At 43.0% G+C, this 26,629-nt stretch overlaps 3 long non-coding RNA genes and 1 pseudogene across 7 annotated transcripts in view; 1 reads left to right on the top strand and 3 right to left on the bottom strand.

Moving 5' to 3' along the window:
* The window catches only part of Gm26552, a 116,695-nt gene extending 104,118 nt beyond the window's left edge, over positions 1–12,577 (bottom strand). For 4 of the 5 annotated variants that reach the window (XR_003950946.1, XR_003950947.1, XR_003950948.1 and 1 more), the window contains exons 1-2: positions 12,406–12,577; positions 3,291–3,495 (exon numbers count right to left, since the gene is read on the bottom strand). This is a non-coding gene — a long non-coding RNA (predicted gene, 26552). Of the gene's footprint in view, positions 1–3,036; positions 3,496–12,405 lie in introns of those variants that run through there. The other variant, XR_003950944.1, reaches the window with a different exon arrangement.
* On the bottom strand, positions 4,920–6,139 carry Gm3326 (predicted gene 3326; annotated as a pseudogene).
* Positions 12,578–12,630: 53 nt separating the features above from the next.
* Positions 12,631–13,952, top strand: Gm46464. The gene is made up of 2 exons (XR_001781354.2): positions 12,631–12,801; positions 13,466–13,952. It is a non-coding gene; the product is annotated as a predicted gene, 46464 (long non-coding RNA).
* Positions 13,953–16,346: 2,394 nt separating this feature from the next.
* Gm41088 lies at positions 16,347–24,262 on the bottom strand. The gene is made up of 2 exons (XR_874121.2): positions 24,203–24,262; positions 16,347–16,408 (listed from the first exon to the last, which is right to left on the bottom strand). It is a non-coding gene; the product is annotated as a predicted gene, 41088 (long non-coding RNA).
* Positions 24,263–26,629: the final 2,367 nt, after the last annotated feature.

The following is a 26,629-nucleotide window of genomic DNA, read 5'->3' on the forward strand; positions in this document are numbered from 1 at the left end:
CCAGTTCTGTTTTCTGTTTTGACACCATAACATCATCCCCAGTATTTGTCAGATCACAAGAGGTTGTGCCTCAATCATATTCTCATCCCCAGACTAATTTTTATATATTCTTCTAAGAGACAGAACTGATACCTGGTTAGTAGGTATATGTACTGTGTGGGAAGTATTCTGATCCCCTTCCTCCAAATAAAAAGCAGAGCCTGTCGCATGGAGTCAGGGGATAAGGGTACTAGAGTGTGATCTCACAGCACACATTTCAAGAGGTCTTGACAGGTGTTAGCTTCTGTCATATGCTAGGTATTGTGAGTTTATGGTGAGTCTTTGTACTTAATCATCATGAGCATTGGTGCTGATTGCTCAGACTACAGCAGAAGTGATCTGGTGCCATTTGGTCTGTCGAAGTTTGTGAACAGATTTTACCATTGCTCCTTTCTTGTCTACTGCCTTAGACTCTGGGACAGTGCCAATTTCCTTCATTTTTTTGCATGTTTCCCTCTGGATTTTGGTAATTAGGCTTCTGGTCACCAGGATGATTTTCCTTTTACAAGTTCCAAGCAGTGCCAGTGCTGAGACCAGGGAGCCACACTTTGACCCTCGCTGCTCTTGGCCTATGGCCCTATGTGTTCACCTTGGAGATATATCAGAATTCCTTGTAAACCGTAATCCAGACATCTTTATGTTGGATTTCCTCCTTGAAAATACTGATTGTGTGCTCTGGGCTTCCATGGAGTAACAGGAACCCAGGATCAAAAATCCTTGTTCTGAAGAAAACACAAATGTCACCGCGGGTTTCATGTGAGCCTATATCCCCTGGAAAATTTTTAGAGAGTTAGTTTACTCCTCCAGGCCCATTGAGGGTTCTCATTCATCTCTGGCTCCCTACCTCTGGTTTCCTTTTCTCTGCTGTTTTGGATCATGAGAATAAGTTTAATAAACAACAGGAAGTTCCAGTGTGTAAGAGCTAGTGTTTGACATCCAGTGTGCTAGAACAGTTCAGGACTCACACCTGAATTCATGTTTTCTTTGAGATCTGTGTTCATGGGCTTCTTTGTTGTTGAGGTCAGAACCAAGATATAGATAGATAGATAGATAGATAGATAGATAGATAGATAGATTTTGCTATTTGATTTCTATCACTCAAAAAACATTAATTTAGCACTAGGTGTTGCAAGTAACGTTGAATCTACTTCCTGTGAAGTAATTCTGCTCTATTTTAAACTTAAACTGATGAAACAGATGCGTTCCATGCCAGGGACTAAGTTGAACTACAGTTGAGTATCCCCAGATGCACACACAGTTCATTCAGAAAAGTGAGGCATTAATGCTAAAATTAAACTCAACAACTTTACCCAGCAGTATTTTCTTGAAATGTGTGCCTAGGATTTATTGAAAACACCATTTTCGTGACCAAAGGTGAACACAATTCAAATGACTGTCAACTAGAGAACTACGAAATAAATTGTGCTTTCCTTATACAATAGAATGGAGGATGCAGTCAGTTACCAGAGCAGCCACACAGGTAAAACTCTATAACAAACAAGCATGTTATATACACATGAAATCTAAACACAAAAGTGAAGTAAATGCATAGAATTTCAAACTGGGAGTTGATAATGTAACTCAGTGAGTCCAGAGTGTGCCAGGATTGACAGCTAGAGTTTGATCCCAGGGATGGATGTGGTAGCATGACAGAACCTGCTAGTGCATGTTGTCCTTGGCCCCACACACATGCTATAGCACAATCTTGCCCATGCACATATATACATGCAAAAATCAATAAATGCAATAACTATTTTGAGAACAAATTTCACAACCATGTAACTCTAAACGATATATTGTTTAGTGACGTAGATATTCCTGGCTAAATGATGGGGAAATCAAGCTTCCCTTCAGGTTCAAGATAGAAAATGAGTGAAGGGAAGCTGCCAGCATATTGCTAGAGAGGAGACCACAAAGGCTTTGTAGGTTCTGGAAGGTTTTACTTCCAAACACATGAGTATAACTTGTATCTATCCATGACAGTATACTCACCCCACTTTGATGTTTTCTGAATGACAGAGACCTGCAGGGAGGAGCATTGACACTGTTGTGCCAGCTGCAGGGACACAATGACTTTCCCTTCTTCCTTCCCTGTTAGCTGTGGCATACCTCACTATCACTTGGCACTTATTCCATGCTCCTTACATTACTGTTAGCTGTGAACAAGTCTATTTTCCTCTGCCCTTAATTTGTTCATTCAGCTAACCATCATGGAATGTCCATAAAGTGTCAACAGGCAGGAAAGGGCATCAATGAAGAGACCATCCAATAAAGAAGAGACAGCTGGATTACTGGTGTGGTGACAAGCCTCTTATTTCAACACCATGGACATAGGGCAGAAGGATCATGACTCTGTGCCTGCCTGGGAAACATGAGACTCTATCAACAACAGTAATATGAATAAAATAAAGAAAGGCCTGATTATCAGTGGTGGGAAAGAAAGAACCATCTGTGAATATGGCCTGATTTGGTACTAGGCCCTCAAGTAAGGGCTCCAAAAGAGATATCACTATGGAAGCTGAGAGCTCATCCTTTCTAACATCCCAGCATGTGTTTTCTAGAACAGACAGTCCCATCAATATGCCACTGCCAAAGCCAGGGGACAGCTGGGCCTGGAGAAATGAAGGCCCAAGTTATGAGAACTCTACTACCTTAACTGCAGACAGTCACAAGCATCTTTTACTCTTACTGGAGGAGTCTTCTTGTTTTTTTTTGCTCACAGGACACTTACTGATAAGACTGACAACTGTGCAAAAGCAGGCACATTATCCAAATGGGCCTGGCCAGAGGGTCTGAGCCAAAGTTTGGCTGTATCAAGCCCCTTTACTGCTACGTGCATAATCTAGTGATTCATCTTCTCTATGCTGAAGAAAGATGGGTCTCATTGTCTGGGACAATGTTTGTGAATCTTAAATGGACTGAGACTAGATGAGTACCCATCATTCCTCAGAAACGTAAATCAATGAATGAATGTTTGAACTCAAGACACCACAAATATTCAGTTTCAATATTACATTTGAAACAATTCAGGAAGGTACAGTGAAGTTGAAAGTAGCTGCATTGGTAGTTCTAAATTGTTTGTGTGTGTCTTTATGTTTGAAATTTCTTTTTCATTTCCCATAGTTCGATCCAGGGCCTTGATCATACGAGATCAGTGCTCTACCAAGGGCCAGAGTTAATCCTTCTTCTTATCCACAAGGTTGACTTCACCATGACTCAATTGTGCCATTTGTTCAAAAAACAGACTGTACCTTGTATGGTGGCTCTGAGGACTGAAACACAAAGCTTGAAACTGTTCAGCCTGATCCTACTGGTGTACATGCTGAGATTTGAGGTCCTTTGCTTCTTTCTGGAGATGAAGAGCAGAACAGTCTTGGATGGAAGTCGTTCCATTGAGGGAGAATTTCCCTTCCCAAATCCATGAGGCTCAGAGTACCAGGATACAACTTACAATCCCTAAAACCAGAGCAAAGAAAGGGCATTGGTACCCACTGCCTAAGCAACTATAGGCCTCTGATCACATTGCTTGTCATCATAGTATGCTACTACATAGAGTTTCCCAAAAGGTTCCTAAGCTTGCACATCTGGCCAGTGAGGAGAGAGAATAACAATACCAAGTAGGATTGCTTATGGCGCCTGGAGAAGGCCGCTTGGAATAATCAATTCATTTCTTGACTCTATGCCAGTGTACACCCTGGGGAAAAGGAAGGAATGAGACTCAGATATGGTCATAGTAAAGGGAAGTAGGTAAATTGGAAGCTGAACTAAGGTTAGGTCTGAGGAATGCGAAAGAGTAAGAGCCATCCCAACTGTCCAAAGCATCTTTCTCATAAAAAAATGTGTAATCAGAATTTTCCTATTTCACTGAGAAAACAATGCCCCCCAAACACCACCATCCATGGCACTGTTTAGATGGTTATACTGAGGATTATATCTCTCCCGCACTCCGAACAAAGGTATTTTGGTGATTTGAAGAAAGATTCCCAACAGAAGTGTCTGTATCTATATGCTTAATCTTCAGGGAGTGAGACAATTAGAGTAGGATTATGTGGTGTGGCTTGGTGGAGAAAATACAACCTTCTGGAAGGAATTGTGTCACTGCAGGTGGGCTTTGAGATTTTCACACCCCATTTTGGTCCCTTTTCATCTCTCTGGTCATTCTGTTAGGATGCAGTTTTCAGATAAATACAGCACCAAGCCTGACATCATGCATTCTGCCATGTTTACTATGGGATTAATCCTCCAAAATGTAAGCAACCCCACAATTAAATTCTTTAATAGGACTTGCCTTGGCCATGCTGACTCTTCACAACAGTAGAATGGTGACTAAGTTAGCCATGGGAAGTGGAATCAACTATAACTCAACTTTCTCTACATGGCAATATAGGGAGGAAGACTGCAGCTTCTACCCCAGTGGTAGCAGTTCTAAGGAAGGCATAATTATTAGTGCTTTGGCAAGCCATCCACCTGCCATCACTTTCTGAGACATCAGAGAGTTTTTGAACCTTCCTTTCTTTATTTCTGATTGACCTGGACCAGCACATCCTACATCAGTGACAAATTATTGATGGGGAGGTGCCAGGAGTTTAGAAGGATAGAGAAGATAGAAGCTGTGTCTTCAGATCTTTTACTAATTTGGCTTAATCCAAGCAGGTTTATGAAGAAATACAGCATCATATAGATTATTTACATGGGGAAATGGCCACAGTCATCAAAGAGCCAAGTGTAATTGTGTTGCCAAAGAGAGCATGGGACACCTCAGAAACAGGTGAATAAGCCCTGATAGCCAGAGCCCAAGAGATGGATCCAAAAACACCACAACCTTGATGCCCTGGAGGCATGGGCTCCAGTCCTAGATCATTCTTCTTTTTTTTTTTTAACTTGGCAATGAGATCTTTCTTGAGTGGTCCCATGAATGCTTTATTCCCCTCCATGGTCTGGAAATGACCATGACAAAACTTGGAGGCGGTGTCAATGAACTTCAGGTCAATCTTCTCAAGGGCCTGACTTTTGATCTGGACCTGTAAGGACTTACAAAGGGTAAGCACTCGCTTCTTGGTCCCCACCACACAGCCTTTGATCATGATGAAGTCATTGGTTACCTCACCATAATGGACAAAGCCACCCAGTGGGTTGATGCTCTTATCAGACAGGTCATAGTCAGTAGATGCATTGTTCTTGATCAGTTTACCATCCTTAATGAGGTATCCTTGACCAATCTTGTAAATCTTCTTGATAATCTCTGTTCAGTGATGGTAGCCTTTCTGTCCAGCTCGAGCCATAGAGAAGGCTGCACAGGCAGGGTTCCAGGCTCTAATCCAGGCAACTTTGTGCAAACCTCGATGGGTCTTTTGGGGTAGTTTCTTTGTCTGCCAACAACTGGTCACCCCTTTGTATCCTTTGCCTTTTGTCACGCTGATGACATCAATCATCCCATCCTGCCCCAACACCTGGTTTACAGGAACCTGCTGCTCCAACTTCTCTTGGGCCCAGTCTTGATTCTCAGCCACAGTGCCTCCATTCACCTGGATCTCCATCAAGTGTGCCTTCTGGCACAGAGGAAGCAGACTCATCTGAGTGTGAACAATTATGCGAATGGCCTGGCAATAGTTCTTCATGCTGTTGAAGTCATTTTCCAACTGCTTCTTGCCTGTGTCATCCTGCCATTTCTCACAGTACTTGGTAAAAGTCGTCTTCTTAGATTTGTGCCACTTCTTATAGAACTGCCTTTTACACTCATCACTGATATGCTCAACAAATATAGTCATGAAGGTCCAGAGGCCTCGTGGGGTTTCAACATATCTTACAATGCCCACAACCACCATTGGTGGGGTTTCCACAATGGTCACAGTCTCCAGAACTTCTTTTTTGTTCACCTTAGATCCTGGCCTGTCAACTTCCCAGACGATGTGGGTCATGGCACCCTTGTAGCCTAGAAAAGCTGTGAGGTGAACAGGCTTGGAAGGGTCATCCTTGGGGAGGCTCTTCATTTTCCCATGATGCCGGCTGTTGTGCCTGTGAGGCAAGAAGCCCAATGACCCATGCCTGGGAGCTGAGAATTTCCTGTGAGGCATCTTGCCACCACATGCCGCTTATAGAGCTAGATCATTCTTATTGAGGCTACTCCTGAACAAGGACACAGAACGAGAGTTGTTTGTCCTTTAACAATTGACTCTGAGAAATCTTTGGGTAGGCCTACCTCTCCACTTCTGATTCTCCTGTTGCTGGTGGTTTCATTTCATGAATTGGATTTAGTTAATAAGTATATTTATGGCTCTTGTTTCTTCAGGCTGCTATATAACATGTCCACCAGAAGTGATCCTCAATGATGTGGGTCTGGGTACCAGAGGTTTTCCATGGAGATCTCTGGCCAGGCCTAATGCCAGGGTTCCAGCCAAGGGAAGTGATTGCAGGCAAAGATGAAGTTTCTGCCATGCCTTCCAGGTCACTCAGTAACTCTGAGCTGCTTTGCACTGAGTTGGGTTGGGCTGGGCCAAGGAGAAGCCGACTATTCAGTGAGGAGTGCAGTGGAACCTCAGATGGAGAGATCTCTTCCCAAGTGTTACAGCTCTTGGAACATAACACTCAGATGACAGAGTAGTTCTCGAGCACCTTTAATTCCCTGGATAGGATTTATATACAGTTTTTGGGGTGATTCAGGGTTCGACAGCAGGTACCTCTCATTTGTGGGAAGGCTTGGTGCTGCTCCTACGTGACTGATAGCCACACACCTCTCCTGTGGGGGCTGTGGGGATGGTAACTTTGACAGGAGCCAGAAGGCCAGGAGACATGATGGAACACCTTCCGTCCCATGTAGGTGGAAATCACCATCCATCTAGTCTCTGGGGTTCCAGACCTTTGTTCGACTGGAGACCAGGCTGTCTGTGCACAGCCCACTACCCCACAAAATGGTAACATTTTTATTATTTCCCTCAAATGTTTGTTGGGCCATTTAAAAAGATCTATTGGTATATAACATGTACCCCACACCACAAACCCCTGATTTCTGATTTCTTGAGGTCTACACATGGGTTTTCTTACATAGTTAAAGGGACAGTGTTTGGATGACAGGGTAGAGATTAAGGTGGAGAGTTCCTATCCCCACACTTATTACCTGAAAACCAGCTAAATAAAACTCTTTCTTCCTCTATGCCTCTATTTACAGAGAGGAAACTAGGAAAGGGGACAACATTTGAAATGTAAATAAAGAAAATAATAATAATAATAATAATAATAATAATAATCTCTTTCCTTCAGTTTCCAGCTGATTCTGTGAAGTTTCTCTCTCAGAGAAAGTCTATCAATAGCATTCATCTTAGCATGAGCGCTAGTCTGCTACTATTGTCGTTGTCACTCTATTTTGCTCAAAAGAGAATAGAAGGATAGAGGGTTACAGGATAATACCCAGCTGGTGTATTGCAAAGGCAACCTACCAGTCAAGCTTTTGGAGCAGTTGAAATTGCCTGCATGAGTCCTGTATTAGTGAGTTTCCTGTGACTGCCAGATGGTGTACCTTGTCAATGTCATTATATTAGTCCTATCACTTAATTTCCTAAAGATTCTAGTAAGCAGAGGTGTGTACCACCAAGGTGTAATAAAGAACGGCAGGCTCTCAATAAGACAAAAAGGCCACCAACAGATTGGAAAAGAATCTTTACCTATCCTAAATCAGACAGGGGACTAATATCCAACATATATAAAGAACTCAAGAAGGTGGACTCCAGAAAATCAAATAACCCCATTAAAAATGGGTCTCAAAACTAAACAAAGAATTCTCACCTGAGGAATACTGAATGGCTAAGAAGCACCTGAAAAAATGTTCAGCATCCTTAATCATCAGGGAAATGCAAATCAAAACAACCCTGAGATTCCACCTCACACCAGTCAGAATGGCTAAGATCAAAAATTCAGGTAACAGCAGATGCTGGCAAGTATGTGGAGAAAGAGGAACAATCCTCCATTGTTGGTAGGATTGCAAGCTTGTACAACCACTCTGGAAATCAGTCTGGTGGTTTCTCAGAAAATTGGACATAGTATACCAGAGTATCCCGCAATACCTCTCCTGGGCATCTATCCAGAAGATATTCCAACCTATAAGAAGGACACATGCTCCACTATGTTCATAGAAGCCTTATTTATAATAGCCAGAAGCTGGAAAGAACCCAGATGCCCCTCAACAGAGGAATGGATACAGAAAATGTGGTACATTTACACAATGGAGTACTACTCAGGTATTAAAAAGAATGAATTAATGAAATTCCTAGGCAAATGGATGGACCTGGAGGGCATCATCCTGAGTGAGGTAACCCAATCACAAAAGAACTCACATGATATGTACTCATTAATAAGTGGATAATAGTCCAGAAACTTAGAATACCCAAGATATAAGATACAATTTGCAAAACACATGAAAATCAAGAAGATTGAAGACCAAAGTGTGGACACTTTGCTCCTTCTTAGAATTGGGAACAACACACCCATGGAATGAGTTACAGAGACAAAGATTGGAGCTGAGATGAAAGGATGGACCACCTAGAGACATCCCTACCCAGGGATCCATCCCATAATCAGCCTCCAAACGCGGACACCATTGCACACACTAGCAAGATTTTGATGAAAAGACCCTGATATAGCTGTCCCTTGTGAGGCTATGCCAGGGCCTAGCAAACACAGAAGTGGATGCTCACAGTCAGATATTGGATGGATCACAGGGCCCCCAGTGGAGGAGCTAGAGAAAGTACACAAGGAGCTAAAGGGGTCTGCAACCCTATAGGTGGAACAACAATATGATCTAACCAGTACCTCCCAGAGCTCGTGTGTCTAGCTGTATATGTATCAGAAGATGGCCTAGTTGGCCATCACTGGAAAGAGAGGCCAATAGGTCTTGCAAACTTTATATGCCTCTGTACAGGGGAATGCAAGGGCCAAGAAGTGGGAGTGGGTGGGTAGGGGAGTGGAGGGGGAGGGTATGGGGGACTTTTGGGATAGCACTGGAAATATAAATGAAGAAAATACCTAATTAAAAAAAAAGAACTGCAAGCTCAGGAAAAGTTAAGTAAACAGCTTGAGGAGCTAGCCAATTAATATCCAGTAGAGATTTGAAATGATTTCTGTGTAGGAAGAGAGGTACAGGGGAAGATAGGTGCATGACAGGAGCTGGTTATAGAGACATAGGGCCAGTGCAGGGTGAAACGGTAAGAGAAAGAAAGGAAGATGTTGTGAGGGTTAAACTAGAAGTGGCAGAGGGTGTAGGAAGCAGGGACCTCTGAGGTGACTTCAGGTGAGTGGTAGTGAGTAGACTTTCTTCTATTCTATTATTTTAATGTGCCGGTGCCCTGGAAGCTACAAGAGACTGTAAATTCCCCAGAGCTGGGGATAGAGGCAGAACTGAGCTGTCTGATGTGGGTGATGAGAACCAAACTGAGGTATCCTGTAAGATCAGCTCGCACCCTAAATGACTGGGTCATCTAGTCGTTCCAGAGAATCAATTTCCACATTGAGTTATTGTCAGAAATCAGGTTGTAAAGTGCCAGGGATGCAGTGCTGTTGCCCAGTATCTACAAGGAGGTATTGATTTCTTTCTGAAAGAAAACAAAAAAGGACACAGTAGGACCTGGGGGATAAGGGAAGTACCAATTCAGCCTGAATAAAAGGATGGGCACATGGCTGAGCAGTCATGGATATAATGTGTGTCTTTGCATATGGTAAAGGAGGGTTCAGAACAGGGAAGGGCTTCTCTCACTGAAAAAGACAATGCCCTTTGACAAAGGAGGTAAAAACATGCAGCAGAAAAAAGACAGCATTTTTCAAGAAATGGTGCTGGTTCAACTGTCGGTTAGCATGTAGCAGAATGCAAATTGACCCATTCTTTTCTCCTTGTATAAAGCTCAAATCCAGGTGGATCAAGGACCTCCGCATGAAACCAGATACACTGAAATTAATAGAAAATAAAGTCGGGAAGAGCCTTAAACACATGGGCATAGGGGAAATTTTCCTAAATAGAACACTTATAGCTTATGCTCTAAGATCAAGAATTGACAAATGAGACCTCATAAAATTGCAAACCTTCTGTAAGGCAAATGACACTGTCAATAGGACAAAACAGCAACCAAACAGATTGGGTTCAGATCTTTACCAATCCTACGTCCCATAGAGGCCTAATATCCAATATATACTAAGAACTCAGGAAGCTAAACTCCAGAGAAACAAATAACCCAATTATAAAATGGGGCCCAGAGCTAAACAAAGAATTCTCACCTGAGGAATACTGAATGGCTGAGAAGCCCCTGAAAAAGTGTTCAGCATCCTTAATCATCAGAGAAATGCAAAATAAAACAACCCTTAGAGTCTACCTCACACAGGTCAGAATGGCTAAGATAAAAAACTCAGGTCACAGCAGATGCTGGTGAGGATATGGAGAAAGGAACACTCCTCCATTACTGGTGGGATTGCAAACTAGTACAATGACTCTGGAAATCAGTTTGGCTGTTCCTCAGAAAATTGGACATAGTACTACCTGAGGACCCAGCAATACCACTCCTGGTCATAGTTCCAAAATATGCTCCAGCATGTAATAAGGACACATGCTCTTCTATGTTCATAGCAGCCTTATTTATAGTAGACAGAAGCTGGAAAGAACCCAGATGTCCCTCAACAGAGAAATGGATACAGAAAATGTGGTACATTTACACAATGGAGTACTACTCAGTTATTAAAAACATTGACTTCATTAAATTCTTAGGCAAATGGATGGAACTAGAAAATATCATCCTGAGTGAGGTAACCCAATTACAAAAGAACACACATGGTATGTACTCACTGATAAGTGGATATTAGCTCAGAAGCTCGGAATATCTAAGATATAATTCACAGACAACATGAAGCTCAAGAAGGACGATTTAAGTGTGGAACCTTCGGTCCTCCTTAGAAGCAGGAACAAAATCCCCATGGGAGGACAGTCAGAGACAAACTGTGAAGCAGAGACTGAAGGAAATGCCATTCACAGACTGCCCCACCTGGGCATCCATTCCATATACAATCAACAAACCCAGACACTATTGTGGTTGCGAACAAGTGCTTGCTGACAGGAACCTCATATAGCTGTCACCTGAGAGACTCCTGATAAATGCAGAGGTGGATGCTCTCAGCCAAACACTGGCCTGAGCACAGGGTCTCCAATGGAGGAGCTAGAGAAAGGACCCAAGGAGCTGAATCGGTTTGCAGCTCCACTGGAGGTACAACAATATGAACCATCCAGTTCCCCCAGAGCTCCCAGGGACTAAATTACCAACCAAAGAGTACACTTGGAGGGACCCATGGTTGCAGCCACATATGTAGCAGGGGATGCCTTTGTCAGACATCAATGGGAAGAAGGCCCTTGGTCTTGTGTAGTCTTGATGTCCCAGTGTAGAGGAATGCCAGGACAGAAAATTGGGAGTAGTCAAGTTGGTGAGCAAGGGGAGAGGGGATGGGATAGGGGGTTTTTGGAGGGGAAATGAGGAAAGTGGATAACATTTGAAATGTAAGTAAAGAAATTATCTAATAAAAAAAAGAAATTCTTTAACTGGGGAACTCCTCAACCTCACATATCTAAATCTCTAATACTGACAGAAAGGAGTTTCTGCCAAGGTCATTGTTAAAATCAACACTAAAGCACTAAATATGTTCCCAGTTTCTGTCAGCTAGTTTCCAGTGACACTAAAAGCATCTTATAAAGGACTGAACAAAAGTACTATGCACCACTGCACAGAATGTGAGACAATCTCACCAACCATGCTGCCTCACTGGATTATTCAGAAGATTTCTAGGAACACAAACTAATTCTCTTCACTCTCCTTTGACTGTTATTCAGAGACTATGTTTCTCTTCTGTATCTATACTTGTTTTTCATGGAACTTAGTTATTTCTCATCACAAACCAAATCAGTGTCCAATGTCACTTTTCCTTCCCTTTCCCACTGTGTCCATCCCATCATCATCAGGATGTCTATTATTCCTAAGAAGACATAAGATGAGAATCTGAGTGATGACTTCGGATCTGTGGTTGCTGTCAGGATAAGTACTGGTCAGCCAGACAGAAGTTATCGAGGTGTAAGGGAGAGGGGAAAGCCAGGCAGTCTGTGTAAAGCTACGGTTCCATGATAGCAGTCACCTCCATTGTCTAAACCTGTTGTTTGTATGGTATCACCTGAAATCAAGTGTCTCAGTGGAGTAACTGTCTTTTACAAAGTTGGCCTTTGGGCATACCTGTGATACAGTCATGTCTCGTTGATAACTGGGTAGGAGCACCCAGGAGACTGTGGGAGTTACCATTACCTGAGCAAATGGTCATGGGTGGTATGAGGATAAGATCTGAAGATGAACCTACCAGGCAAGTCAGCAAGCACCAATTCTTCATGTTTTCTGCTGTAATTCCTCAGTACTGAAGGTGGGCCAGGAAGGATGGATGCCTGAAAAGAAGATCTCATAGGCACATGCCTCCGTGTCAGAATTCTGGGAACTGTTGGGCTTCAGTGACTTTACCCTCCTCTAATCCCAACTGAAATAGAAGTTTGAAGTGGGATAGTCAACTGGAAGTGGAGCAGGAGGGGTCAAGCCCATCTGTGGCAGGACCTAGGATGGAGTGGTCACCACCTCTGCCTTCTCCATTTTTGTCTCTTCTCTTCAAGTATGGTTACAACCTCAGCTAACTTGGTTTTGCCAGAAAGAGGAAGCAGAGGAAGAGGCATTCCATGATCATGCCTTATTACCAGTGATGCAGGAGGTTAGTTCCAGCCTATCAATCACATAGCCTTCCTATTTACAGTTCCCTAGCCTGAAGGCCCAATTCAGTCTGTGTCACTCTGCTGCCCTCACTAAGCCCTGATGCTATCTGGCCATGTACAGAGAGGGAAAATGACACCAACAGGGAGCCACAGAGCAAGGAATGGCTCATATAGTATTTACAGAGCCTTGCCCATGCCACGACACAGGTAAAGGCCATGAACAGGGTGCTGCAGTACACCATACTATTGAGCTTCTGTGAGCAGTCACAGCAGGAACAGGAGGTAGTAGGCACCAAAGCAGAGATATTGCTCTACTGTCTCCTGGGCATGTAGCAGGACCACTTCCAGGACCTTCATGCTGCCCTGGAGAAGACAGTTCATCTGCTACCTGAAGGGTATCTTGGGCTCAACAGTTTAGCAAGAGGTAGACAAGTCTTTGACCAGAGGTCACCTCTCTGGTCTCCCTTTTTCTTTGTAGCGTATGGTGAGTTAGCAAGTATCTAGTTAAAGCCACTTCTCCATCTCTATGGCATGGGTGACACCTTACTCATCCTATACATAGGAGGAACTGATGCTTATACAAGAATTCTTACTTCTATTCTGAGGATCCCTGGGCACAATAATAAAACCTTGCCTTCCCTCTTGTGGTCGCCCCTGCTATAGGGTCCTCTGGAGCCATCAGGACCTGGGAGGATCTTCTATCCCTTTGCATCAAAAGGCTGCAACAAGCAAGGCTGGAATTAATGCCAGGAGCTGAATTCCTATATTTTGATTCCCCACTAATCCATTTTAGGATTACTTGGGCCTTTTTATTTTGGGGCTGTTCAAGATTCCTTTTGGCTTTCTTGAGCTCAGTCTCCTAGCTCTTCTAGATTTGCTCTTAACTGTGCATAATGCCTCTTCCAGTTCCTAAGATATTGTGGTTCAAGAAAAAATAACTGAGGAAGTTGTTGTATACCATGGGAAAAACTTAGTGATTGTGGCTGAGTCCCAATTATTCTCTGCAAGTCTTAGGTGCTTTACAAAAGAAAACATGGACTTGGGTTATTAAAGGAACACACCACAACAGCCTCAACTCAAGAATTTCTGCTCTATGAGGCACTGTATTTTTTTTTCTGAAAAATCATCAGATAAATGAAATTACAGAAGCAGAATGAATGTCTGGTTAATATTTTATATTAACAAATACACAATAATGGGAAAGGAAAACAATTTTGGGAAATGAGCCAGGTAGCTCTGACATCAACCACCTCATTAAATAGCTGTCAAGACTCAACTGCTCATGAATTAAGCTTAGTGCCCTGGTAGAAACATCCTATGGTGAAAAATCCTTAGCCTAAGCACAAGGTTTTGCTGACTCCCTTTCTTTTGCTTTGCATTCATTTTCTACTTTCTTTTCTGCGTTTTCTTTAACTTATAATTTTTTTTGCATACCAACTTGATCTGAAACTCATTTTTACATGGAGCTAATTTTTTCTATTACATTCCCCATTTTTTTAGTGGAATCAATCAAACTATTGATTCATGTTGAGGTACAGGATGATGGGGAGCCTGTAAGGCTAATATTTAGGTCACTGTCTTCCCCCTGGCTGTAGGAGAATGAGTAAAGTATGGTGGCTGAATTTTAAGGTTCCCGGAATCCACTGCAGTTAACCTTGACATCCATGGAGGGACATTGAGATGTGTAAAGAAGTGAGACAGAGAAAAATATGCATCTGTTTTAGCCAGATAAAATTTAATACCTAGGAAGTAAGCCATTTAATCAGAAAGAAGCAGACAATTTGAGTAGACCTTTCTGTAAATTTCTCTTTATAATTATTTTAAGCGGTATTTGTAAAGGAGCCTGGAGAACAAAATGAGCCCTGTTATGACAATGGGCATCTTTCAAAATCATTTGGTTATCTTGCCAGAGGAAAGGGGTGTTTGTGTGTTTGTTTGTTTGTTTATTTGTTTTTCTGGAAAAGTAGAACTAGTTACACTTGTTTCTCACAGTCCAGTTCTTTGTGAAGGGTGAGCAGACACTGAGATTGGTAGGGTTATCAGACTGAGAATTACCTGTTTGAACTGCCTTTGGCTAGTTGATCCCGTCTAATCCTTGAAAATTCTGTAAGCCATTTTCAAGTGCCATTGTGCGTGTTTCCCAAAGGACAGTCAGGCCCATCATGCTGTGTACCTTGTAACGCTGGTGATAGAAAGGGCTTACAGACCTGGCATGTACTGTGTGATAATTGTTTCACTCACACAAAGTCCTGAGTTTTATCTCACAACCAGAAAATAAAAATGCACAGTCATATTCCATGTGCAGGTGGAGAGCATTCTCAGCAGTCCTGGCTTCCATTCTCCAGACAATCCAGGATTTTCTCCATGCACTATCTGCTGCCATGAGTTGAACATAAATCTTTAGTGAGGGAAATGATTATGCTTTCAGTGAAAACAATCTGGTATTTATGAATAAGTAAGCAGAACCTAAATTTTTATTGTATCAACACTTTCTGGGCTATGGAGAGAGCTTAGCAGTAAAGAGTGCCTAGTGCTATTCTCTGAGGCCAGGTTCTTTTCTAGCACCCAAGTAGAAATAGTACACAATATTTAGTAACTCCAGGTCTGGCGATCTGATCCCTCTTCTGACCTTCATGGATATCCCACATAGGAAACATACATCCACACAGACAAACACATAAACAAGACTCTGTGTCATGGCGAGAGCCCTGAAGGTGGAGGAAGATGTAAGTTCCCTCTGGTCTGTGGATATTTGTTTATATGACATTTTACTACACCTGCCTTATGGGTTTTATCTTTATTTGTGTATGTGTGTGCATGGTTATTTTTGTTGTTGCCCATGAATGTATTTGGAGGCCAGAATTTAATCTTGGGTGCTCTTTATCATGACCATTGATATTTTTTTTTAAATAAATGCTTTCATTTAGATTTTCTAACTGTGAATACTATGGATTCCATTAGGACACTTTCATGTAGGTTTATGGTGTGCTTGTGTTACACTCACCTTTTGGTACACTCTCGTGCAATTCCCAGGCCTGCTCATCCCCTTTCCACCCCAAACTAATTCTTCTAATTTGATCTCTTTTTAAAAATTTAATGTGAAAATGAATTTCATGAAGTCTGAGTCTGAGCTCAGGAGTGAAACAGGGATTATTTACCTGAAAATGGCACATTAAGAATGTTTATACACCGAAGACAATTCTATCCCTGTCCTAATCTTTAACAGAGACATAGGGTTTCCTCATCACCCAGCATGCTAAGATGCTGACGGAACTTGACTTGTGCATGCTTGGCACAGTTTCATGGCTGTGAGTACCTAAAATATCACTAGTTTTAGCTTTCTGTGTCATACTTAAGAAGAATCTGTCCCCTTTCCTAGCACAAATGCCAAAGTCTTTGAAATGGCACAGAATCTGGGTACAATTTAAAGGCTCCCTGTCGACCTTATACTTAATGCTTCAGTGGGGATTTGGCTGCACTGATGAATCTGCCTTTAGTTTTAGCTTCAATAGCTGCTTGGCTGGACTTTTTGGTCCTTGAGTTCATAAGCCTTCTGCTTTGGTGTGGAAATTCTGGAGTTGCTTGAGACCATTCTGATCATCACCCCTAAAAGAGAGAGAAGTCTTGCATATTACCAGGTTTATTCTGGCCAAAATGCAGAAGAGTATATTTCTCTTGTCCTATTTTGAAAAGACAGTTGACTACCTCTCTGATGCTTATTTTCTGGATGGAAAGACTTCCTATGCAATAGGAATGCATTGTCAAAGACATATAGGTTAAAATACTCATAGATCTTTTTTGTTTCACCACTCAACCAAGGCATACTATGCTTTCTCTTCTCTCCTCTCTCTCCTCCCCCCTCTCCCTTCTCTCCTCCCCCCTCTCCCTTCTCCCTTCTCTCCTCCCCACTCTCCCTTCTACCCTCTCCCCTCTCCCCTCTTCTCTCTCCCTCTCTCTCCTGATGGAGCCTAAACCTTGATGGCCTGATTTCTCATATTCGGAGAGAAAAACAAAAGATTCCTTGGAGATTCCTGTGTAGAAAAGGGATTTTCTGGGACTTCCTGCCATTCTCTCTGTGAGGGAGTGAAATTAAGTTAATTAGCTAAATTTGGATACATATTAGTTTATTTAGCATTATTCTGGCTAAGTCTTGAGCCTAAAGAAGATACTTGCTAGCATAGTAAGTTTCTTAGTTTTCTTTGGTGCTAGCTTTGGAATATATTCCAGTGTTAGTGAATATAGGCATAATTTAAATTTTAGCCCAAAAAGTATTTGGGGAATTGGGTGTTGTGCTGCACACCTGTATTCACAAAAACTAGGTGAGGAAAGAGGGCCCAGATTGTAGAGTCAGCATAAGCTACATATTGAGACTCTGTATCCAGAGAAAAGAGTAGAAAAGAATGGGGGCTGGGATGTAGATCTGGGACAGAGCATATGTCAGTGCAAGCCTTGCCCTAGCATCACTAAAGTAAACAAGTGAGGAGAATCAAAGTGTTTTGCTGTTGAGAATGAGCAGGTAGGAAGATATTTAGCAAAGCAGTCCTTAATCGTGGGTGAGAGTGGGTAGCAGATAGGTCGTTACAATTCTAACTCAGTTTAAAAATGTGGGAGTAATCCAATGAAGGAGCTAGAGAAAGTACCCAAGAAGCTAAAGGGATCTGCAACCCTATAGGTGGAACAACATTATGAACTAACCAGTACCCTGGAGCTCTTGACTCTAGCTGCATATGTATCAAAAGATGGCCTAGGCGGCCATCACTGGAAGGAGAGGCCCATTGGATACGCAAACTTTATATGCCCCAGTACAGGGGAACGCCAGGGCCAAAAAAAAGGGGAGTGGGTGGGTAGGGGAGTGGGGGTGGGTGGCTATGGGGGACTTTTGGTATAGCATTGGAAATGTAAATGAGCTAAATACCTAATAAAAAATGGAAAAAAAATGTGGGAGTATTTACAAAATATCTTAAGTGGAAGGAGGCTTGACTATACTTCATTGCCTAAAATTGGTTTTTATTTTCAAATGGTTCTGTACCTGTTGGCATTAACTGATGGCAGTATACCAGTTAATAGTCCAGAATTAATGGACACTTAGAAAGAGAAGTGTTTCAAAGCAAAAAGGCCACAATACAAGCTAGAGGTTGTACAGTTCCACATTCTGCCTGGATGCTGAGTCTTTGGCCTTGTGGGCTAGGACCACAGAAGTTCCTGTAATCGACAGCACTGTTGCTCACGGATTGTTTTGTTATCGGCGTAACAACTAAGAAAATTGACCCAGGGCAAACGTTTTGAATGTTAAGTTCTGACTATGGAATACATAGTGATTGCTGAGTCAGTTCCATATTGCTGCCAGGGCAGCCTTCCAGTCTGTGCTGGTTCCATCTGTAGTCCTTTGGTTCTGGACTGATCAGGAACATGAGCCCTGCACCATGGCTTCTCAAGTACCCACTCATGGTTTTCAAGATATGACACATAACTCTTAAGTTCTATCACAATTGAAGGTAAAACCGTAGAACATGGGATTAGACACTTTAAGTGACTCATGATTCTGCTTGTGAGCAATTGATTAGTTCAGAATAACTGTAAGTAGTAATAGAGTGTTCATAAAGTTTTAATCAGCTTTGGCTCATGTCTCTTGTACTTTGGGGGTGGTGGTATGGCACCTTATTAAGTAGAAAACTGACTGGAGAGGTCAGCTTTACTCCTTTCTGTTTAACCCTGACTGTAGCATCTTTAGACTGTATGGCCAAGACTCTTTCTTGCTTTTGTTTGTTTGTTTGTTTGTTTGAAACTAGATTTTGCTGTGTAGCCCTTGCGGGCCTGTTACAATGTAGCCCAGACTGGCTTCCAGCTCTTGGCAGCACTCATACCTTAAACACCAACACGCAAGCTTTCAACAAGATTAGTGATATGTTCTACATGGAAGTTTTATTGTATAGCCCAGGCTGGCCTCACATTTCAGAGGTCTGCTGGCCTCTGCCTCTGGAATTCTGTAACCAAAGTTGTGCACAACAATGGCTCACCAATGAAGATCTCAAGGTAACAGTAATAAAAGGGAATTCATGAGCAACAGGGGAAAAATTATTTGAAACTCTAAAACACTAAAGAAAGTCAAGGAACTTTTTATAAACCAAATGAGACAATATGCCATGTATTTGAAATTGTAGTAGCCATATTGAGAAATAGAGTTTGATGCTGGAGACCTGCCATAAATGCCAATTCAGATTGGGCCTGAGGTGTGCTAGGGGACTCCCTCAAGACAAAGAAACAAACTGAACAAAGAAAAGACAAGTGGATGTCCCTTAGGTCAGAGAACCATTGTGAAAGCTTTTAACTAGGAAAAGCAGTTAGTAGGTTAGAAACTATTTTAAATTGGGGATTCCTTGAAAGTTTCTCAGAAGCAATGGGCTTCCACCAGGCTTTTCCCCTGAGCTGCCTTTAGTGGGAAATGAGGCAGCTTTCCTTTCTTTGCCTACACAGTATTTCCACCCATCCTGGGTTTCCTCTACAGCTGCAGATGCTGTAGAGTTGCAGTCATTTACTTAGCAGGAACCAGCTTAGACTGGCTTTGCTTTTCAAAGCTACAGGCCTTAGGAGCTGGCTACTGAATTCTGTTTTGATCAGAGCGGGCTGCAAGGCTAGGTTTTTATAAGTAATGGATACCTGAACTTTGAGGAATTAATTGCCTGGTTCCTGGATGTGAAGCTGTGCAATGTGTCTTTAAGCAATCAGCATCCTTTGAAAGAGTAAGAAATGGAACCCGTCTTCTTCACCAAATAGGCATGGGCCTTAGACCACCTTTCACTTCAGTCACCCTTGACTGGATTCTGGGAAATGTTGCTATATAAAACCTGGAAGTTTAATGTGTAGGTTGAAATACAGGATAGCTGCCAAAGTGACCTTTCACTATATAGAGTGTGGGGAAGAGAACATTAGAATCATAATCACATTTTGGTCCCAGCTTGTGCCCTCTGTCTTCTTTACATTAAAAGGAAAAGTCTGAACTGCGTTAGGCCTTTTACTAGGGGTCTTTGTCTTGACTTGTCTGTGACCAAATAGTCAGACTAAGACAAAGGTCAATAAAAGGGCATTATTTTGGTTTTGGCCATGTATAGGCTTTCTGTACTCTAGGCACTGATCTGGATCTCCAAACAAGGCCATTTAATGCTATTGTTTCTTAGAAAGTTCTTGGCAGTGTGTACTTGTAGGTACAGAAGTTCATATTATAGGGCCAGACGGACTTTTGAAGTCCATTTCACCCCGTGATTTCCCTCGCTAAAGGGAATAACTGACGCACAAGAGAGGCTGTCTCTGTGCTAAAAGGATTGCTCTACTGAGAACCCCCCACCAAGTCGGTAGAGAATTCACCATTGGAAAATCACTAACAGCACTGTGAAGTTTTCTAAGGTGGACAGCAGGAAGCCTGTCCTTTTCCTACCCTCTCCCTCAGCCCCTCTTCCCCACCTGTGTAGGATTTTGAGGTTGAATGTGCATTGTGCACTGCTGCTGCAACGTAGCTCTTCCCTGTGGCTGTGCTGAAGCAGCTGGCCAGGGAAGCCTGGGAGCTGAGGCTCCAGCCTGTGGATTCTCTTTCCTCAGACTTTAGTCTGGACCAGGGAGTGGTATTCTCTCCTGTGGATGTGTGTATATATATTCTTTACTTTATACTTTGTTCACGTAGTTCGGTGCATTCTTCCAGGCATTCTGGATGGGCGCTTTAGCCTAGACATTTATTTTGGCATATTGTCATCTTGGGCTGCATGCATGTCCTCTCTTGTTTCTGAGTCCTCACCATGCTCTTCCCAGCTTCCTGTTAGCCAAAGGGAATCACTCTTTCTGAACCAAAAGCTCTCAGAGCAGAGCTGAACCTCCCAGAAAATGCTCTTCTCTACCTAATGCGCCAGATGGGGGTGGGCCCGAAACTAAACAGCACTGTAGAGGTGGCCTAAAGGACCGGAACCCCCAGGCAGAGGTGGGAGGTAAGGTCCTAGCAATGGTGCTGAGTGAGGGTCCGTAAGACCCAGTTCTTCTCCTGTGCAGAGGGAACTTTTACTTAGCTGGAATGGTACCTTGTGGTCCGAGCATGTGGAGGGATTCGGGGTTCAGAGTGCACCCCAGAACATAGGAGATAGCTCCATGTCCCCCTTTCCCTCAGGAGCCTTCTCCTCACTCCTGCTGCCTATTACAAGGGGAGGAGGATCTCCACTGCCTGGCCTGCTGCATCATGCCCCTGCCTATCTCTACTCTCCATTTCCTCTGAGCCCTCCAGACCCTAGGAAGAGTGAGAGGGCGGTCCTTCGAGGTTTATCTCGACATCTGTCATCTCATTCTGGTGCTGGTCATATCCTGGGTCAGCAACACCAGAACATCCCAAGGTTGGGTGCCCAGGCGTGAAGTGCACAGAGGACCCAAGAGGTCTAGGCAGGGGAGGCTTGTGATCCAGGGTCCCGGGTCCAGGGTGCTGCGCGGAGGGGATCACAGAAGATGGTGCTAGCTAGGGGCAGGGCTCAAACTTTCAGGCAGAGCCCAGCAGCTGACCACAGCCCCTGGGGCACTGCTGTGTCCCTGCAGGAATCAGAGAGGATGCCTGGGCCTGCAGCCAGCACCACCCTCAGGGCTTCGCAGGAGGAGCTGTCCCTGGGGCCAGTGTGGTTTGCCCCACTGCTGCAGGACCTGGAGAGGATTCATCCTACAGTGAATTGGAACAGGAGGGGCCCCAGAAGCTGATCCATAAAGTGTCCACCTCTGAACAGATGGGGACCAAGGTAAGGCTCGGGCGTGGACCTGTGAGAGGGCTGTGGGCAGAGGGAATGCTCTGGGAGATCCCTGGAAGTGGTATCCAGAAGAGTGGTGCAGGGGGCCGGGGGGGGGGGGGGAGGGGCGGCCTGGATGGGGCGTGGCCTGGCGCAGAGGACTGGAAGGTGCTCTAGGGATTCCTGAGGTGTGTTGAAGAGATATCTATGGTGTGTTCTGGAACACTTGTCTAGCCATCATAGCAAGCATCTTGAAGCACGGTTAGAGCTTGGTGGCGAGATGCCACCTAGGAAACTTAAAGGGAGTTTGGTTGTTCACCCATGAGCTGCATGCTATGGAAGCCCTGCTGGAAGCTGTATTCTGCCAGCCACTGTGCTTTCCCACCCACAGCAAGCTGAGCAGCTTGAGTCTCTCAGTCAGTTTCCCTGGTGTGCTGTGCCCACAGGCTGCCCAGGCTTCTGTGTTGCAGGTTCCCTCAAAGTGTAGGGCTCAGACATCCATGGTGGTTCATCACAAATTAATTTCTTTAGGGTATTTCAGGGTGTGGTAGTGCTTTTGTGGCATTTTTGTGCTGATTAGTCTCAAAGTTGAGCTTTCCTTTAATAATGAAGGCAGAGGCTACTGGATGTTAAGGGACTTAGATATTTTAACATTCTTCTTAGTTTAGAAGTCTTCAACACCTAGACTGTCGTTGGTGGAGGAGTTAAAGCAAGATTTTGAGGAGGAAAATGATTAAATTAGTGGATGCTCCCTCTAGTAACAGATTTGCAAAAGCAATTCATCTACAGTCATTTCATGACAATTAGCTGCCTAAGGCTTATGGGAGTCTTACATGGAAACAATTTGGATTAGTGTTTGTTTGAGCATGTGCTGGCATCTAAAATTCAGTAGATGTATACATGACAATGACTTCAGTTACCAGAGTCAAAGGTTGCTTCAGCCATGTTTACTCAGACATCTTGGAACTACTGTTTAATGGAGACGGATTTGAAGTTCATGGCATTTGTAATTTTTCTGAATATGATTTTTTGAAAACTAAAGCTAACCATACTTTTAACTTGTGAAAAATTTTTCAAAACAAAACAAAACAAAAACAAAAATAAACAAACCAAAAGACACAAAACCCTGGCCGGACAGTGGTGGCACAAGCCTTTAATCCCAGCACTCCTGAGGCAGAGGCAGGCAGATTTCTGAGTTCAAGACTGGTCTACAAAGGTTGTTCCAAGACAGCCAGGACTATGCAGAGAAACCCCGTGTCATAAAAAACAAAACAAAACAAAACGAACAAACAAACCTGAAAAAGTGAATTAAAGAGAAAAATGGCAGGTTTCAAAAATGGCACATCATATACTTATATGCAATGGTCAAAATTCCATGCCTATTAATATCAATATCGGCTTGTAAGATTCATGCCATTTGAAAAAAAATTAGGGATGGCATAAATTGAACTGAGGAAGTAAGATTGAACAAAAAATTTGATAGAGGGCACTATTAAGTTGTTGGCTTAATGAACATGAAACATTGTAATGTTTAATTTTTGGATAAAACATGTTTATGACGGCTACAATAAATCTAAGAAAATATTTTTGTTTGTTTGTTTTTGTTTTGTTGTTGTTGTGGTTTTTTGAGACAGCGTTTCTCTGTATAGCCCTGGCTGTCCAGGAACTCACTTTGTAAACCAGGCTCTCCTCAAACTCAGAAATCTGCCTGCCTCTGACTCCTGAGTGCTGGGATTAAAGGTGTTTGGGTTTGTTGTTGTTGTTGTTGTTGTTTTTTTTTTTTTTTGGACTTTCTGACAAACATTTGCCATGATTATGGCTAATTATCAAGTTTTGGAATACTGCTTCTGATATTCATATCAGAATATCAGGAAATCTGCATTTTATACTGGCTCATATGTCAGTATTTATAAAAAGTGGTTTTCTGCTCAAACATCTGAAGTCAGAGTATTAAGTTGCTAAGACTAGTGGGCCTCTGCCTCACGGCCCACCTCCTGCAGTCCAGGCTGTAACTTGTGCTGTGGTGCCCATCACTGTGGCATTCCAGGCTGTAACTTGTGCTGTTGTGCCCATCATGGTGGCTCTTAGCTCACATACTGCTCCTGAGGGGAGAAGGTGAGGTCTGTGGAGGAGGTAATTTAAGTAGAGCTACTAAAGGTAACAGTGGGTTCCTAGTCTTTGGGAATTATCCAGGTAAGAAGAGAAGCACCCTTAGGAGAATGAAGATATTTCCTCATCTTCTCCCTAGGAGTATAAGGTGAGAGAGGCTTGAATAGAGGCGCAGGCCCCAGATTTGGCTAAGGCTTAGTTGGTTTTGAGGCCACACTAACAGTGTTTTCTCAGTCATCCTGAAGATACATCAAGACACTCTAAGTATGACGGGTTAGGATTACTATTAGTGCATTTAGTTCTGCATTCACACACTTATACATACTACATGCTTACATATACATGTGTAAATGTGCTCCTGATCGAGTTGTGTAGGTAGGTGTATGGCCCACAGGTGAGTGTGTTGTTCATAAAACTTGAAAATATTTGAGGGGAGGAGCAAGGACTCGGACTGTAAGGTGCTTGCTGTGTAAGTGGAGGAACTGAGGCGCATCCCCAATACTCATGTGTCTTTGTTGCCTTTTTGTTGCTGTGATAAAAATACCTTGACCAGGAGAGCTTATAGAAGATTGTTTTGGGGCTTTTACTTCCAGAAGCATAAGAGGTCATCCTGGTGGGGAGGCATGGCTGCATGAGGCAGGCATAGCAGTAGAAGCAGGAAGCTGCAGCATGATGCACTGAAGACTTGGAACAGAGAGAGCCAACTGAGAGCAGTGTGAAGTTTTAAATTCCTAGACCCTGCCCCCTCCCCCAGTGAGGTACTTCCTCCAGAAAGAAACTCCTAATTCCTTCCCAAATAGTGCCACTGACTGAGGACCAAGTGTTTACCTTCCATAGACTGGGGGCATGCTTGTGTGGAGTGGGGGTAGGGAGGGGTCAGGGATGGGGGCAGTCATTCTTATTAAGACCCCTCTACCACATTTGATAAAAGACAGGTGCTGGGGAGGCATTCACAGGAGGATCCCCATGAGTTGTTGGCCAAGCCAATCAGACATTCAGGTTTAAGGATCAACCTTGTCCAAAAATTAAAGAGCAAAGTGACTAAAGAAGACAGCTGCAGGTCATAGTGATGCCTGCCTTTAATCCCAGCACTTGGGAGGCAGAGGCAGGTGGATTTCTGAGTTTGAGGCCAGCCTGGTCTACAAAGTAAGTTCCAGGAAAGCCAGGGCTACACAGAGAAATCCTGTCTCAGAAGAAGAAGAAGAAGAAGAAGAAGAAGAAGAAGAAGAAGAAGAAGAAGAAGAAGAAGAAGAAGAAGAAGAAGAAGAAGAAGAAGAAGAAGAGGATGAGGAGGAGGAGGAGGAGGAGGAGGAGGAAGAAGAAGACAGCTGTTCTTGACCTCATCGAATATGTCCTTGTGATGTGCACGCGCGTGCGCACACACACACAAATATCTTTCCATGAATGACTGCATAGTTATGAAATACTTGCAATGTGAATATTATCATTGGAACAAAGCCCACTCACTTTATTTCCCATTGAAGATCCCCGGGGTCATTCCCCTGTTTGGCAGGCAGTGAACAGTGCAGAACAGTTTGGGCTGGGGATGCAGCTCACTGGTAGACTGCTTTGCTAGCATGCATGAAGCTCTGGATTTAGTTCCCAGTATTGCATAGAAACAAGGTGCAGTGTCACTCACCTGTAATTCTAATGCTCAGGGCATATAGGCAGGGGATCAGTGCTGCAAGGCTCTCCTCATTTACAAAGGGAGTCCCAGGCCAGCCTGGGCTACATCAAACTCTGTCTCAAAACGAAACTAACAAAAGGCCAGAGTTTAAGAAATTAACCTTGTTTGAAATACTTTTTGTAAATATTTCATGATACACTAAAGTATTTGCATACTAAAATGGACATTGCTTTACTTGAGACATTTGAAAAGTGTCTAGGCATTTTCTTAATTGAAAACATTGTACAAGCTGGCAATGGGTATTTTAATTATACTGCTCAGAAGGCTGAGGCAAGAGGATGGTAAATTTGACTATAGCCTGGCCTATCTTGTAAGGCCCTATCTCAAAAAAACAATAAGACATGTATGTAGTCAGACATACTGTCTTAGTTAGGGTTTCATTTCTATGAAGAGACACCTTGACCAAGGCAACAGAGGGAGAACATTTAATTGGGGCTGGCTTACAGGTTCAGAGGTTCAGTCCAATATCATCAAGGCAGGAGCATGGCAGTGTCCAGGCAGGCATGGTATAGGAATAGTTGAGAATTCCACATCTTGTTCCAAAGTCAAGCAGGAGAAGACTAGCATCCAGGCAGCTAGGAGGAGAGTCTACAAGCCCACCCCCACACTGTCACACTTCTTCCAATAAGGCCATGCCTTCTTTAACAAGGCCAAACCTCCTAATAGTGCCACTCCCTGGGCCAAGCATATTCAAACCCACACATACTAACAATACAAGAGGCTACAGGAAAGGATTCTAGCCATGAGAGAAATCCCATCTTCCACTGACCTCAGGTTTCCTCTCAGAGGCAATCATAAGTGATGTTTTCTTGGGGTGCTTCCAGAAAATCTCTATGCAGTTACAAGTGTTATATATTATTTATGTACAACTTACATGTAAGAATATATATATATATATATATATATATATATACATAAATACACACGCATATATATATATATATATATGTGAATTTATACATTTTTTAAGATAACCAAATAACATGGTATATACCTGTAGTCCCAGCACCAGGGAAACTGATGCAGGAGGATTGCCTAAAGATCAAGGCTAACTTGGGTGACATAGTGAGACCCTCTCTCAAAAAATAGACATTTAGAAAATATCACTGTCTATTTTTATATTCGTAGATATTTATACACACAAACAATGTGTATATATTCTGTTTAAAAACTGATAGTAGGACTATTCCCTAATGGCCTTCTGTATATTTACTTCCTTCTTTTTAGTGATAGTAGGCCATTCAGATGAGCTGTGCTAAATTGCTTTCAGCAGTTCAAAGTTGA

The sequence above is a fragment of the Mus musculus genome, chromosome 14 (assembly GCF_000001635.26).
Source record: "Mus musculus strain C57BL/6J chromosome 14, GRCm38.p6 C57BL/6J".
Classification (NCBI taxonomy): Eukaryota; Metazoa; Chordata; class Mammalia; order Rodentia; family Muridae; genus Mus; species Mus musculus.